Raw genomic sequence first — 16415 nt, 5'->3', positions numbered from 1 at the left:
CAGATAGACATTGAGCCTCAGACATGTTTTCTTCTTTCTAAGAGTAATTAATAGATTTTCCACTTCTGGTTGTAAAAACAAAAATAAAAACAAAGTGAAGCTGGGAGGGTATTCTGCAAATTTTGATGTGCTCTGGGAATGTCCTTTCAAGGGTTGGCAACCTTGGGACATACACATTAACAGCTGGCATTTGAATCATGTTCTTATTTGATAGGGCAGATTTGATCAGCCCCACCTGATACAACAGAAAACTGCAGTCATAGAGGTCACCGCAGCTACTGCACGGGAGGGTTTTCCTTCAGCCCCAAGTCTCTGATTCCATCCTGTGCTGTGTCCACTACCTACCCTCACCCTGTGGAAGAATCTGGTTCTTCACAGAAATCAGGGAGCGCCCCAGAGCAGGAGGTCAAGCTCTGGTTGCTAGCTTTTCATTCCAGCCTGAATACCTCTCTCAGGAAGATGTCAGGCCCCGCTGGCCCCTGTCTTCCAGGCCACCACCATTCTCCAGAACACGTGCGCATGCACCTTCCCCTCCCCCCGGCCCCAACAGCTAGAGAACAAAGGGCAGGGTGTGGAGTGCCCGCCTGCTCCACCTTCACATTCCCATGGAGCCAGCCAGGATTCTGTGCTGTAAGGACAGGAGCCAGAATCTCCTGCCATCCAAGCAGGGACGGGCAATGGCCACCATGTCACCTCAGCAATTCCCATGATGCCAGGGGACGGGATAGAGTGAGTCTCCAGGGCTTGCTGGCCAGTGCTGCTCCCTCCCTCTGGAAAAGCTCATCAGTCCAGGCATTCTGCAGGCCTGCCAATTTAGTCAATATTTATTAGAGAGGGTGACTAACACTTATTTATTGAGTCTCTACTCTGTTCAACACACAGTGCTACTACCTACTAATTACAATTTCCTGGGCACTCACTGGGCGTATGAACTGACGCTAATATCACAATAGCTCTAGGTGTTGTGGTTATTTTATAGACAAGAAAAGACAAATGGCTTAAGGATCTCCTCAGGTTTTGTAAGAGAGTGAGTGACAAACCCAGGTCTGTTTCTCTCCAGAACCACCCAGCTGTAGGCGAAGAGCCGTGGATATAGAAGATGGCGGCCTATGTGCTGCTGTCATACCCGGTGTGATGGGTCAAATTGTGTCCCCCAAAAAGATGTTGAAGCCCTAATCCCCCATAACTCAGGACATGCGCTTATTGGAAATGGGGTAAGTACAGATGTACTTAGTTACAGTAAGATGAGGTCAGATTGAAGCAGGGTGAACCCTTAATCCAATATGACTAGTGTTCTTATAAGAAGAACAGAGACACAGAGAGAAGGCCATGTGATGGCCAAGCAGAGACTGGATAACGTGGCCACAAGCCAAGGAATGCCCAGGGCTACTGAAAGCCAGAAGAACTGGGGAACCACTGTGGGTGGTTGCTGAGGGAGCTAGGCCCTGCTGACACTGGAATTTCAGCCTTCTGGCCTCCAGAACCACGGGACAATCAATTTCTGTCGTTTTAAGCCACCAAGCGTGTGATGCTTGGTTATGGCAGCCCCAGGAAGCCAATTAGCCAGGTAAAATGATGCGTGTTTTAAGAGAGCTATGCAGTAAGTTTTATGAGATTTAGTCGGTTGGGGCGCCTGGGTGGCTCAGTCGGTCAAACGTTGGACTCTTGATTTCGGCTCAGGTCATAATCTTATGGTTCATTGGAATGAGCCAGGGTTGGGCTCTGTGATGACAACGCAGAGCCTATTTGGGGATTCTCTTTCTCTTTCTCTGCCCCTCCCCTGCTTGTGCACTCTCTGTCTCTCTCAAAATAAATAAATATTTAAAAAAAAAAAACGAGTCTGCTTTATAGGAAAACAGAGTGGGAAGGCCTGAAAAGAGAAAAAAGCCTGCTCCTTTGTACTTAGTCTTTTTTTATTATTTAAATATTTTTCAATATTTATTTTTGAGAGAGAGAGAGAGAGAGAGAGCAGGGGAGGGGCAGAGACAGAGTGAGACATAAGATCCAAAGCAGGCTCTGTGCTGACAGCAGGGAGTCTGATGTGGGGCTTGAACTCACAAACTGTGAGATCATTACCTGAGCTGAAGTTGGATGCTTAACCGACTGAGCCACCCAGGCGCCCCTGCACTTGGTCCTAAAGGGTAAGCAGGCTTCTAGAAGTGAAGAGGTGGGGGGCAGAGGGCTGAGCACCACTCCTGGGCCACAAAGAGGCACGAACCCAGGCACAGAGGAGGAGGCCTCTGGCCAGCCTGGAAGGGAGAAGGCCCATGTCGGTGGGGACAGGTGCTCCGGCTGTTGTCCCCAGCCTCGTCCGGCACCCCTCCTCAATGAGGGGTCCAAGTTGTCTCCTCTGGGCCCACTACCCATCTCGGCCTGAGGCAGCTTTCCTCTGCTGGGCACAACACCAAGCTAGCCAAGGTCTGCCCCCTTTTCTGCTTGTTTTTGTGACACTGTCAGGTTCCCCGGTCTCCTTGCACCACAGAGTCTAGTAGTCAGGTCACTCCATTCCTTTGTGTGTCACCTCCCTGGGAACTGAGTTCTTCCTCTGTTGTCTGGGCCCTGGGCCTTCCCAGAGTTTGGTGACTCCTCCCAGGACCTTCTGGCCATGATCATGCCCACTGGGCTGCCTGGCTGTGCCCTCTGCCCAGCTGGGCAGGCCTGTCTGGCCCCACAGATGGCCTGATTCCAGGTCCCAGTTCTTCACGGCCACTCCAGCAGGCCCTGCCTTGAACTAGAGCCCTGGAGGTTTGCGAGCAGGAGTGTGACACGATCCGAGCCATAGCTCCAGCTGCTGCGTCAACGTCACCCTGAAAATAGATCACATGGATGCTGTCTGGCAGGACCATGGTGCTTAATGAGTATCTGTTGGCTCAATGAACAGATTAAAAGGCAACAACATGAAGATTGTTGTGATTGTCCAGGACAGAGGCACTGAGCACCTCAGTGCGGCCTTGCTCCATTTTGTTTTATTTTCGTACAAGGTTATTTATTTACTTTTGAAGGGGGGGGGAGGGGCAGAGAGAGCAAGAATCCCAAGCAGGCTCCATGCTGCCAGCACAGAGCCTGGCTCCAGGTTCGAACCCATGACCTGTGAGATCATCACCTGAGCTGAAATCAAGAGTCTGATGCTTAACCATCTGAATCACCCAGGTGCCCTGGCTTGTCTCATTTTAGAGACAGATGACAGCAGGACAGGGGGGCACTAGGGGCCATGGGCCCTGTGATGTAGAGGGGAAAGTGGGGGAGGGGGGCTTTGCTGACCAGTCGTCTGGCTTCAGCCCTGGCTTTGCTGCCTTCTGGCAGATGCCTTGGGGAAGTGACTTCACCCCCGGGCCTCAGTTTCCTCTCATGGCACATGTCATGTGAACACCCAACGCTCAGAGGGACCAGAAGACTGAGTGTGGAGCACTGACCGCTGACATATGTGGTGCTGCACATGGGAAACAGATCAAGGGGTGGTAGCCCTCACCCAAGCTCTAACTGCTTGGAGGAAGAATCAAAAGAATAAGGCATCACCCAGGTTCTCAAGGGTCTGGGGCACCTGGAGAAGGGGGTTACCAGGCAGGCACACAGGTAATTATTATAGAAATTATTTTTCTATAAAATTATTATTATTTTAGAAAATAAAACTAAGGTGATTGAGAAAACACAGACCAATTACACACATGACCGGATCTGGGTACAAGAGAACAAGAAGCAGGAGCCCAGGGGTGCCCGGGGGGCTCGGTCGGTTAAGCATCTGACTTTGGCTCAGGTCATGATCTCGTGGTTCGTGGGTTTGAGCCCCACGTCGGGCTCTGGGCTGACAGCTCAGAGCCTGGAGCCTGCTTCAGGTTCTGTGTCTCCCTCTCTCTCTGCCTCTCCCCCACTTGCACACTTGCTCTCTCTGTCTCTCTCTGTCTCTCTCTCTCAAAAATGAATAAACATTAAAAATAAAAATAAAAAAAAAAAAAGGAGAAGCCCAAAGCCAGCCAGGCTGCCCTAAAGCATGTCTTGGGGCCAAGTCCCAGGGTGTCGGGTCCGCACAGATCCTTGAGGCTGGCAGAGGGCTAGTGTGGACGGAATGGCTCTAGCTGGGGGAGAGAAGGGCTGGATGCCAGGTTGGGCAAATAGCAGCGGGAGTCAGGCCAGAAAAGAAGAGGCGGACATGAGTGGAATTGTCCGGATCCGTCCAGAGGGTGTGGATGGGAAGGAGATAAGGAGTGGAGGATGAGGCAGATATGTCCACTCAGTCTGACTGCCAAGTGGGCACTGAGCCCCTTCAGGGGCGATCTGACCTGCGGGTCCGCCTGGCACAGCTGTGGAGTGAGAAGCAGTGGACTCCCAGAGCACCTGGTTGCAGACAGGGCCAGGCGACTCTCCCCGTTATCCACACAACGGGCAAGCGGACACAGTCCCGGCCAACATGCCGAGGTCCCTTCTCAGCTGCATTTGCTTTTTCAGAGGTTTGTGCTCCAAAGGTTCACAGAAATTATAATTGAGTAGAAATGAAATACTACTCTGAGTTCTACAATCAAAAATTTTAAATTTGTAAAGAACTCTTCACATTTATTTATATTTTTATTTGAGAGGGGTGGGGGCGGAGGCGGGGAGAAGGGGAGAGGGAGAATCCCCAAGTGGGCTCCATGCTCGGTGCTGAGCCCAATGCTGGGTTCAATTCCCACAACCCTGGGATCATGACCTGAGCTGAGATCAACAGTCAAACCCTCAACCGGCTGAGCCACCCATTCGCTCCAAGAGCCCTTTACATTTAATGATCAAACAATGAGCATGATAGTAATAGACAAAAGTTAGGATAAAATATCCAGGTGGAGGGGCACCTGGCTGGCTCACTCGGTAGGGCCTGTAACTCTTGATCTCGAGGTGGTGAGTTCGAGCCCCATGTTAGGTGTAGAGATTATGTAAATAAAAAAATTTAAAAAATAATTATCTGAGTGGAGCAGCTCAGCCTCTTCTGGACATATCCCAGCAGAAATCTTTATGAGGACCCATTTGTTTATAATGGGACCTCATAAAGATCCACACTGAACAAAGGGAAATACTGAAGGGAAATCTGGCCCATTGGATATTAAGTTATGCTGAGTACAAAGCCACAGGCAGTAAGAAGCCCGAATACACAGACCACCTGGCAGACAGACCCACGGACGCATAGGAACTTCATGCATGGTCGAGGTGACACCACCAATCAGTGGGGAAAGGATGCACCTGAAAGTGAATGAGCTGGGGAAACGGCCTCTCTGTACCCAAAAATAAAGTTGTGTCCCTACTTAATTGCACACGAGGGTGGCTACACTTTCACGGGGGAAAAGATCTACATGTGGAAGAGTAAAACTAAAAACATTAATGAAAGAAAATGAAAGGAAATGTTTTTCTGAAACAGGGGATAAAAAATACTTCTAAAATAGAATGTTAAGGACACAAAACTATACGGCAAAACATTGATGAGTTTGATTAGAAAGTACACCATGAACAAAATTAATAGCTGATGAATAATGTAGTTACGATGTCTAAAACTGATGGGATTAATACCCAGAAAATGTAGGAAGCTCTTACAAACAAGGAAACCCCAACACAAATAGACAAAAGGAAGGAACAGTTTTTGAATAAGGAAATCCGAAAGGCCAACAGTATAGTAAACCCACTCAAATATGTGATTTGAGGAATGCAGATTAAGATAACAGTGAGGTATTTTACAGTTGCCATCATGGCACGAGTAAGCGTGGTCGAACGTGAAGATATGCGGTGCCCATGCCCCGCGGGGGAGTGCAGGTGCGAGAGCCATTCTGGCACTTCTTAGTTGATTTATATATACTCGACTTTTGACAAGGGAGACCACTCCTCTTGGTTTGCCTGGGTCAGTCTTGGTTTATGCCTCTTGTCCTGCTGTAATTATTAACAGTGCCCCCTCTCATTCTTTCAGTTGTACTTGTTCAAATAAGAAGTTATATGACCCAACAATTTCACTGGTGATTAGACATATCAGGGAAATGCTCAGGTCCATAGACATCTGCGTGCGTTATTTGTGGGATCTGTGGGTGTAACGTGAGTGTCCAACCCAGGAGAGATGGCAGGTGGCCCACAGTGGACACTCACAGAAGGATGATATAGGTGTGAGGGGCAAGGGGTTAGATAAACACACAGCAGCTCAGGTGGATAATAAGAATATATGTATAGATCAGAAGATATACAACTTTATATCATTTTTTAACGCCTTTATTTTTAAGTAATCTCTACACTCAACATGGGGCTCAAACCCACAACCCTGAGATCAAGAGTTGCACGCTCTACCAACTAAGCCTGCCAGGCGCCCCAATCTTATGTCACTTATATAAATTAAAAGTATGTGTACACAAAACAATATACATTTTGCAGAAAATACGTATACACAAAGATATGGGTTAAAGACGTTAGGATGATAAGGACACAGAAAATAGGAATCAAAAGCAGTGACTTATAACATAAAGAGCTGGATTCAATTCTAATAAGTAGATTCTTCGGCAAATGTCTCTGTGGATGAATGTTCAGGGTGTCACCCATGGCTACCTCTTAATGGCTGCTGTTTGCTAAGAACTCTGTGCTAAATGAAAACATCCTGGTTCTTTCAACCACATTGATCAAATTAAAATGTCGACTGAGTTCTGCCCTGTGTCAGACACTGAGGTGGACATCAGGAATTAGGGACAGATGTCTTCAAGGAGCCACAACCAAGCTCCTGCCTCGGATTAAAATATTTTGACTAATGAAAATTTCTTTCTGATGGGACTAACCTTAAACAAAAACATTTGGACCACGCAAGTCGAGTCTGAAGTGCTTTGAGAGGTGGCACACTACTTAGAATGGTGTCCGATCCGTTATTTAGGGAAACTTGATTCCTGAGTAGTGTTTTATAACAGGGGAGAGATACAGTTGCCAGAGACGGGTATTCCTGATGGAGAAGTGAGAGAAACCAGGAGGGAACAGGTCTCTTGAGGGGAAGCGGGACACGTGGGGGAAGGGTATCCGTGGTGTGTTGCCTGCCCGGAAGAGGCCAGACTCTCTTCTAGATATTGCAGGGGTCAAAACCAGGTAGATGAGGAGCCTTACTGGCTGAGTGTCTTGAAATCTTTAATGAAGAAAGGTTTCATTGTCTCCAGAGGCATTGGGAGAGTCCGAGCAGGAAGTTTCTGGCACTCTGATGGCACTTGAGGACGGCCATCGCTTCCAGCTTGTGTGGAGCGGCCTGGGGGAGAGACTAGAGGTGCCCTTACAGTGTGAAGGCGCCTGATACAGATGCGCCTCTTTCCCACCCTGGTTTGGAAACAGTGGAGAAACACCGGGGAGCCTCCTTGTGCGAAAGCAGCTGATGGGAATGTGGCCTAGATCTGTGGGCAGGTGGACATCCTTGAACCACAGAATTAGAAGGGTATGCCACCCTGCCTGAGGCGGCCCTGCACCACATGGGCCTCCCAGCTGGGGCTGAGCCCCACCACACGTGTGGCCTGGAGGGGCAGAGCCCCCCTCTTGGCCGGTGAGCTGGCCCCAAGGGAGACTATGGGACACGCTTCATACAATCAAGTTCTTCCAAATGCAGGCCTTCTCCATCGAGGGCACAGGAGAGGCCAGACGTGTTACCCTCGTGGGGTTCCCTCAGAGGGAAGGAAAGAGTCTGTCTTCCACACAGAAGTGAGGTAGGTCTTCCTCAGTTATAAGAAATTCTCAGTTGCAAGTTCCAGAAGACCACGGCCAGGCTTCGGGAGAAAGGGAAGAGGACTTTCCGGATAACACCAGAATTCCGACCTTTGGGAGCGTCACAAAACCCAGTTTGTCAGCGTTAGTATCCATTTGATCACCGTCTGCTGGCTAGCACCTGCCCCAAAGTCTATGAAACCCAGGACGGCAACCCCAGGAAACTTGGCTCTAAGACTTAACAAAGCTTTGGGATCAAGGGTAGGCTGCTTTGCTTTCTTTCATAAAAACAATTTCAAAATAAAGGCAAGTCTCGGGAGGTGCATGCCTAACATCCCAGGAGTGTGGTAGGTGGGTCGAGGGGGAGAAGCATGTTCCAGGAGAGTCAGACACCCTGAGAAGAAGAGGGTCTGCCGGGAACAGCAGCTCTGCATGCAGTACCCACACGGCGTGCTAGGTCATCTCTGTGGCCTCCCCGGGGGAGGTTTTGTGGTGACAGAGATCAACCAGCAGAGGAGCTGGCCAACGACAGGGTTGGGGGCCATTGCTAGTCTAGATGCCAAATGCGCTGTTCTGGCCAGGACGTGCAGAAACCCAGAAGCTCCTCTTTCTTGTCAAGTGGGTTCAGATGCAGGGCAAGGGGCTGGGCAGACAGCTCAGATGGCACCATAGAGGCAGGGAGGCCGGCACACAAACGAGCGGACCCCTTCTCTGCACATCCCTTAAGTCTACGCCCTTGAGTTATCGGCCGGGCCAGACAATCCCCCAAACAGAAAGCATGATCAGAAGAAGCATGTGCAGGATGGAAAGACTGGATGGCAAGGTCTGGAGACTGCCTGTTTTCTACCACATCCAGACCCATGGAGAGCGGCCTTTCTGGGCAGTATTGCCCACAGGGCAAGAGCGTGTCTGCAATGACAGCACTCTGGAGCTGGGGTCGGGGGGGTGAGGGATGCTACATGCACGGGCTTGAACCCATGTGCACCACAGATAATCAGGCCAGTCTATACAGCACAAGGCAGTGGACGTACGCACCCAGCCTACAGACATATTTTGTTTGGCTTGCAGGGTGTTTTGAAAAAAAAAAATTTTTTTTTAACTCACTGCCAACATTTAAGAATTGGGAAATTTCGTGTTCAAGTCAGGATTTCCAGCTTTTCTTGAAAAGGCAGACGTGTGGCAGGACAGGCCCACATGGAAGCCACCAGAGAAACCGAGGGGTGGCTGGTCCTCTAGAGTGTCCTGCTTCTCCAGTGACCACCATTCCTTCCGTCTGGCTGTTTCCCCCGCCACTGAGCCGCCGGCCCCGCTGGCACTCTGGTCTGTAGCGGGCTCTGAAGTGGTGTGCCGACAACCCCAGATAACGGCGGAGTTGGGACCAGCTCCAGATCTTACAGTTGTCTTTGGACTCTACCACCCAGCCATCCACGCATTCCTGAATCAAATCTTTGGGGGTCAGTTGAGGACCAAGTCCCAGGAGGTGGCTTGGAACTGCAGACTGGCCAAGTGACAATGCCAATTTCATGGGAATTCACAGGAAGTCTGCTAAACCCCAAACAGCCAAAGGCCAAGTTTTATTAAGTGTGCTCTTTAGGGGTTTCATCTGTCTTGCTCCCCACTGTAGCCCCCTGCATGACAAGAAGCACGAACTCAATAAATATTTGTCGAGTGACGTGCGTGGTCCATGTTTCATCCTAAAAGGATTGCTCAAGATGTTATGAAGATGAGTTCATTCTGTAGATATTCAGTGAGATCCAGCCAGGTCAGGTACCATTCATCACCTGCTACAGAAATTTGTCTGCCCTGTTAGCAAATAGTTCTTGTTGTTGTTTGTTTTTTATTTTCGGTGCCAAATCTTCAGGGTACACGTCAAATCACTAGGATCCAGACATTTCAATGCTTAGTGAGATAATGCAGTCACTACAAAGACACAGGGCTCTGTGTTTGATTCAGTCCAATAAATTTTCTTTTCATTTATTTATTATGAGAGACAGAGAGCAACAGAGCATGAGCTGGGGAGGGGCAGGAGAGGGGGAGAGACATAGAATCCGAGGCAGGTTCCAGGTTCTGAGCTGTCAGCCCAGAGCCTGACACGGGGCTTGAACCCACAAACAGCAAGATCAGGACCTGAGCTGAAGTTGGATGCCCAACTGACTGAGCCACCCGGGTGCCCCCGTCCAATAAATATTAACTGAGCTCCCTTCACACGCAAGGTTCTGTCCCAGGTGTGTGGGCTACTAAGAGGGCAGACACTGGCAGACACTGGTTTTCCCTTCAAGGAGCTCACGGTCTGAGAAAATAGCAATCCAAACAGATGCTAAGGCCGTCTGTCTTGACAGACATTTCCAGCTCATTGGCCATTTTATTAATTTATTGCTTTTGGTAAACCAAAAAAAAAAAAAAGAAAAGAAACAAAGAAAGAAAAAGAAATCATGATAATTGAAAAATGTTTATGGTTGGTTATATTCTGCAATCAAACACCTGATTAATAATAACGAATTTATTTGGGACCTAGTCAGCTTTCACATTAAGTGTATTTTCTTTTTTTTCCGTATAAAGCGTGAAACTGTGCATGGAGGAGACACGTCAACTTTAGAATAGGAGCTTCTCCAGGGGAGGGCTAGGTGGGCGTTAGTGCTTCCTTTTTTTAAAAAATAAAATCTGAAGATAATATGATAAAATATTACCACTTGTTAAATGTGGATAGTGGGTAGTTGGATATTGATTTTCTGAAGATTAAAGCATTTTATAATTTTTACAAACTATAAAACAACATGCTTTCTGATAATACAGAGGAGACATAAGCCCCTGTCCTAAGAAAACGGTCACTGTGAACGGCATGGGTTCCACTTTGTACCCTCAGGGCCCCTGAAGGAACATGGCACTGTCTCTGGGCTCTGGGACCCTAGTCGGCTATATTCGAGTTATTGTCTGTTCTTTGTAATACTTCTGCCCCTTTGCCGTCAGGCATTGTGTCTTACTGCTGTCAGGGTGTCTGCTTGTACCTTGCACCCGCCCTTCTAATCTGCTGTGTCCCGGGAAAAGAGCTGATCAAACTTGTTAGAACCCCAATTAAAATTGGAATTAAGAGAAAGCTTCTTAATAGATGAATTTTTTAAACAGTTTCTCCCCCTCCCCCATCATCTGGTTTTCAGTGGTGGTTTGGGGCAGCTGGGATCTAAGAAAGTAAAGTGTTTTCCAGCGCACAGTATTAAGGTCTGTTGGACAGAAAACTAACCTGACTGCTCTCGCTTCCATATTAACTAGCAGTGTTCATTCATTTGCTTATTCAACAAATATACATTGAACATGTACTAGGCACCAGGCCCTGTTCTAGCTGCTGAGGGCATAGCAGCGAACAGACAGGAAGAGCTTCAATTCTTGTAGGGGAGACAGGAAACAAGCCAGACACAGCAGAGTGTGAGGTGCTCTGAACACAGCAAATCAGGCGAAGGAGCGGGGAGGGACCCGGGAGGTGGCACTTCTTGTGGAAGAGTTGGGAAGTGCTCTCGCAGAAGGCAGTATTTGGATAAAGGGCAAGTTGGCAGAATGGGGGGAAGAGCATTCTAGGCAGAGGGAGTGTCACGTGTGAGGTCGCTGAGGCAGGACTAGGGTTGATACATCGACGGAACGGAAACCCCGGACAGCTGGAGCACGGTGAGCACGGCACCCGGGAGACAGACAGCAGGTGCAGGTGGAGAAGCGCGGCGGGGGGGATCCTGAGGGGCCAAGGAAGGGGTGTGAATGTCATGTTTAACCCCACCGGCTGGGGAAATACACAAGGGGGTACATTCTGCAAAGCCACTGGTAGGTCTGCTGGATCAGCAGCTGGCATGAAGGACGGAGTGGGGTCAAGGGATGGAGGCACTCAGGCTGGCTTCTAGGTTGCGCCCCAGAAACAGGGCTTGGATGCTCCTGCTGTTTGCCAAGATGCGGAAGGTTGGGAGGAGGGCAGGTTCTGAAACATCGGGAGCGCTCCACACCAAGTACAGAGTTGTTCCTGGGGGGAGAGGTCGGGGCTGGGAATGTTATGTGAGCCTTGGGACTGGATGACATGGCGTAGGAAGTAACTGCACACAGGTGGGGGCCCAGGAATGGGCTCTGGGCTAAGCCTGCGGTAGGGAGTTGGGGGGAGGGCCCTAGAGGCAGGAGAGCAGAGAAAAACCAACCGTCAGAACAGAATGCTCCCAGGGAGTGTGGGGAAGGCTGCTTAGGAGAAGGGCAAGATGAGGCAGAGAAGTTTGGCCCCTGGGTTGAGCAAGATGAAGGTCACTGGCTATCCTGACAAGAGAAGTTTGAGTGCAGAAGTTCGGACAATTTAGTTTCTGTGGGGCGGTTTCCTCTGTGAAATGTGGGTAATGGAATAGATGATATTTGAGGTCCTGTCCTCTACCTCATCATACAACTTTTAAGCTAGATTTTTTCCCCAACAAAACAAAACTCACAAAATAATCAGAGATAAGAAAAATGAAAGAAGCAGCTATGCTTTGAGGGAGTTTATTAGTCAGAAAGTTGTGGGGTCATTAATACTCTTCTACATAAAACCCAGTTAGGTTATGTATGCAAATTTTTAAATAAGTGAAGGAAACTTTAAAATAGAACCTGGAGTGGCCAGAATTCTTAGTGGACCCAATGTACACAAGCTGTACTACCGCAACTGCCAAGAGACTCCTAGCTTATTGTCCTGTGAAGACCCTTAAATGTGATCTCTAGACACAAGGCAGTAGCCACCTGTCAGGCTGAGTTCTTACTCATGCTTTCCCCTTCACCCACTGTCCTGAATTTTCACACAAGGTTATTGAGTCCTAAGAAATAACTCCATTTCTTGTTTGGCCAAGGGCACCTTATATTCTTCCCTATTGCCTATTGACTGTTCTTTTGAAGGGAGAGAAACTAGACTGTCTTACTATTTGGGACCTTTGGTTGAGATAATTCAACACTGGCGTGGAGACAGGCTCAGAGGTGATCTCACAGGAAACCTGCCCTCAGGGGAGGTGCATGCTCTCGTCCTTGCTGCTGTGTCTACAGCCCACGTTGAGCTGCCCTAACTGACTTGAGTAATAAACTTGGTTGACGAATTCCAAGCGATTTACCAACAGGCTTTCACCAGGTTCAAGGGGAGACATGGGATTTCTCTCATCTCGCTAAAAAAATGGAAGCCCTGAAATGAGAAGGGAGTCAGTTGTTCAAGGCCATGCCCAGGTTCAACGGGAGCAGGGAATGGTATCCGAGACTCTCAGCTTCCTCACTTCTTTCCGTGACATGGATCATCGAATGTGAATAAAATCCTGATTTACAAATACAGGGGGAAGCTTCACAAAAGCAGCAGGAAGGGAGGGGTAAGGTAAGTAACATTTGTTAGGATTCTGACACAACCTAAGTCAGCTGTTCTCAAATTCTGGTATACATCAGACTCACCTGTGAACTTGTTAAAGCCATAGATCCCAGGGTTCACCTGAGGCTTACTGGCCTGTGATTCCTAGGGATGGGGGCGCTCTTTGAATGATTCTTAACTGACTGAGTCACCCAGGCATCTCTTGAATGATTCTAATAATGCACATTGAAGCTTTAGTACCACTGTCCAAAGCAATTCTCATAGATGCCTTGGAATCGTCTTCTGTGTGTGTTGGGAGCAGGGGAGGGAGAGTTTGGGAAGGGGTTTAGGTCCCAATGACAGATGAAAGTAAATTACCTCTGGTAAGTCCTCTTAAAACACTCATAAGATACAGCATGAATGTTTTTGTGGGGGCAGAAAACCCTGTACAGTAGCATGTAAGTATAATGCTTCCAGGGGCGCCTGAGTGGCTCAGTCGGTTAAGTGTCCAACTCTGGCTCAGGTCATGATCTCATGGTTCAGGAGTTCAAGCCCCACATTGGGCTCTGTGCTGACAGCTCAGAGCCTGGAGCCTGCTTCAGATTCTGTGTCTCCCTCTTTCTCTGCCCCTCCCCTGCTCATGCTCTGTTTCTCTCAAAGATAAATAAATGTTAAAAAAAATAATGCTTACAGTAAGACATGTGAACACGTATGCAAACCATGTCTCCATGCTATTTTAACTTACACGGGAAAAGTATGCCTACAAGGCAAAATGAAACGCTCCACTCTTTGACTCAGTGACCCAAGAATACCATAAAATATGTATTATTATCTCCATTCTACAGATGAAGAGCTGGAAGCTTGGTCACTTTAAGAGACTTGCCCCAAATGACCGGCTTATCAGTGCCAGGACCAGAATTTAGAGTTCGCTCTATTTGCTTCTGATCTTTTCTTTTCATTAAACTTTTTGAGATTATCTGTAAATTCACATGGCGAAAGAATGCGATCTTTTCATTTGGACCACATTGCCACAGCCCAGTTCATTTTTAAGCATTTCCCTGAAGGGCAAAGTTCGGAAATGCTCCAGAAAGTCTTGGGCCCCTGCTATTTCAAACATTCAATTTAAAAAACTGGGTAAGATAAAAAAATTTAGATTAGAGGCCTATCCTATCTGAAGAGTTGGGGACCAAAGATGGCTAACGAGACTCCAGGCAGTGATAAGGAGGTAGAGAGATAGCATGCTAGGAGTGACCAGTCCCACCCAAATATTATCACTGTGGGGTGTTTAAATCTCTTTTCATAGTTTCTTCCTACCACAATTACATCTCATTTTAATATAAAAGAAAGTCTTTCAGAAGGAACACACCTGCCAGAATACAGGACAAAATCTCAGAAAAGGCCTCCAAGCCTCACCTGCACCTCTGCAGCGCTAGGGACCTGCAGCTGAGAGAGGAGACCCAATACCTACTGACAAGGGTAACCCCGGGGGCCATCTGTCCCTGTGACAGGTTAGGCATTACCAGGAGGCTCGCACTGTGCTAAGCGCTTAGCATTCATTATCTCATTTAATCCCTGTCTTTGTAGGAAGTGCTAGTAGCATCTCTGTTCTACACACGGGGAAATGGAGCCTTAGAGTCCCGTGCTTTGCCCAAAGTCACTGGTTACTCTCTGTCCCGGGATAGATTTGAGCACTGTTTTAGGCATCCTACATACATTACCTCTAAGCCTCATAACGACCCCATGAAATAGATGCCATAACTGGGCCACTGTACAGATGTGGAAGCACAGACTAGTTCAATAACTCGCTCAATTCACTAGGGAGTTGGTGGGCAGCCCAGGAAGAGAAGTCGGCTCTCAAGCATTAGTCTGCATCACAATCACCTGGAGGGCAGGAAGACGCAGACCGCTGAGCCCCTAGTCTGTGATTCCGGGGGCGGTACCTGTGAATTTCCATTTCTGCAAGTTCACAGGTGAGGTCTACACCGCTACTCCGGGGAAGCACGCTTAGAACACCACTGCCTTAGAGTTAGCTGTCTTAATCACTGCGCGACAAATGCTACTGGCCACCAGAGTCCATGTATGTTTGTGGGTATTTAAAAAGTCCTCTTGAGAACCCTTTGCAAACACATACTTAAAATAATTCCTGGAATTCCTGCCCATGGAGATTTGACCATAGCTCCGAGTTAAAGTCCAATTAGACCACAATGTGCCCTTTAACCGGAGCGTTCGGCCGTGGAGCGTCGTCCATGCTTGTGTCCTCGGCCGAATTCCTCAGCCGAGTCCGGCCACGTGCACGAGAACGGCGGCCCGGGGGTCTCAGGACCCCGCCACGTCCCGGCTCAAGAACTACAGAATGACCTGACCACAGGGGCAGCCCCACCCTGAACCGGCCCAGCACCTCCCCTGTGGCCGCCGCGTCCTTCGGATTTACTTTTGTTTTTCGTTTTAATTGCCCTCTGTCCGCCGCGGGTCGAACAATCACACACCTTGTATCTGCAATTAGGACTTGAACCAAATCAGGCCAAATTCTCCGCAAGGGGTCAGGCAGCGAAGAGGCGGCGGGGGACGCGCCCCTCCGGAGGCGCCCGGCGGAGTGGGCGTGGCGCGGTTGGGGGGGCTCCCGGAGGGGTGGGCGGGCGGCGCCCCGGGGCGCGGGCTGTGGCCGCAGCCATCTTGCGCGCCGGGCGCACCTCGCAGGTCGGGCGGGCGGGGCGGTTAGGGGCGCGGCCCCGGGACCCCGCCCCGCCGGGGACTCTCGGGAGCGCGGGCCGCGGGCTCACTTCGCCGACACACCGACAGCCGGGAGCGCAGCTGTCCTCTGCAGGCGCCGCGGGTGAGCCGGGCGCGCGGCCGGGGCCGGGGGGCGGAGGGCTGGGCCGGGGGGCCCGCTTCCCACGCAGCGGCTTGTGGCCCGGGCTGGCCGGCAGGTGTGGCGGGGCCGGCCCGGCGGAGAGGGTGGGAGGCCTGAGCGCGAGCCCGCAGCCGCTGGTGCCCGGAAAGAGCTGGGCTCGCCCCGCCGCCGGCCGGACTCGGGGGCTCCGGGTCCCGGGCCGGTGGGGTCCCCCGCCCGGCCCTTGGCGCGCGGTTCTCTTTCAGCCCAAGTCCGCGGCAGGTGAAGCTGCACCCCACCGGTGTGGCCGCCCCTGCTGCTCTAGACCTTCCTCTTTCGACTCTGTCCCCGGGGGAGCGCCTCCCGAAGTGCCCGCGGAGCCCGTGCTGCCTGGGCGCGCGTCCCGCCCGCGCCCCTCCCGCCTCGCTCGGCCTGTGGCCCTCCGGCCGCTCCGGGGCGGGGACCAGTTTTAAAAAGTGTTTCTCAAAGGCCTGACGGTTGCGGTTTCAGCCCTGGGGCAAACGGTTGCTTCACAAAGTGAAACTTGCTGTCGGCGGGGCTCCCGGCGGGCTTCCTGGAAGTCCGAGGGCTGCCTCGGGGTGCCCC

The 16415-nt window shown here is 50.1% G+C and overlaps 1 protein-coding gene across 1 annotated transcript in view; it reads left to right on the top strand.

Annotated features, from left to right (window-relative positions):
• Positions 1–15705: 15705 nt before the first annotated feature.
• Positions 15706–16415, top strand: part of EZR (ezrin) — a 50737-nt gene continuing 50027 nt past the window's right edge. The window contains exon 1 of the mRNA XM_039252073.1: positions 15706–15812. The gene's annotated coding sequence lies outside the window, so the exon portion shown is untranslated. The remainder of the gene's footprint in view (positions 15813–16415) is intronic.

This window comes from Hyaena hyaena, unplaced genomic scaffold, assembly GCF_003009895.1.
Source record: "Hyaena hyaena isolate Hyena2069 unplaced genomic scaffold, ASM300989v1 scaffold_405, whole genome shotgun sequence".
In the NCBI taxonomy this organism is placed as follows: Eukaryota; Metazoa; Chordata; class Mammalia; order Carnivora; family Hyaenidae; genus Hyaena; species Hyaena hyaena.
The sequence above is the reverse complement of the archived record's forward strand: the minus strand, read 5'-3'. Positions and strand labels throughout refer to the sequence as shown.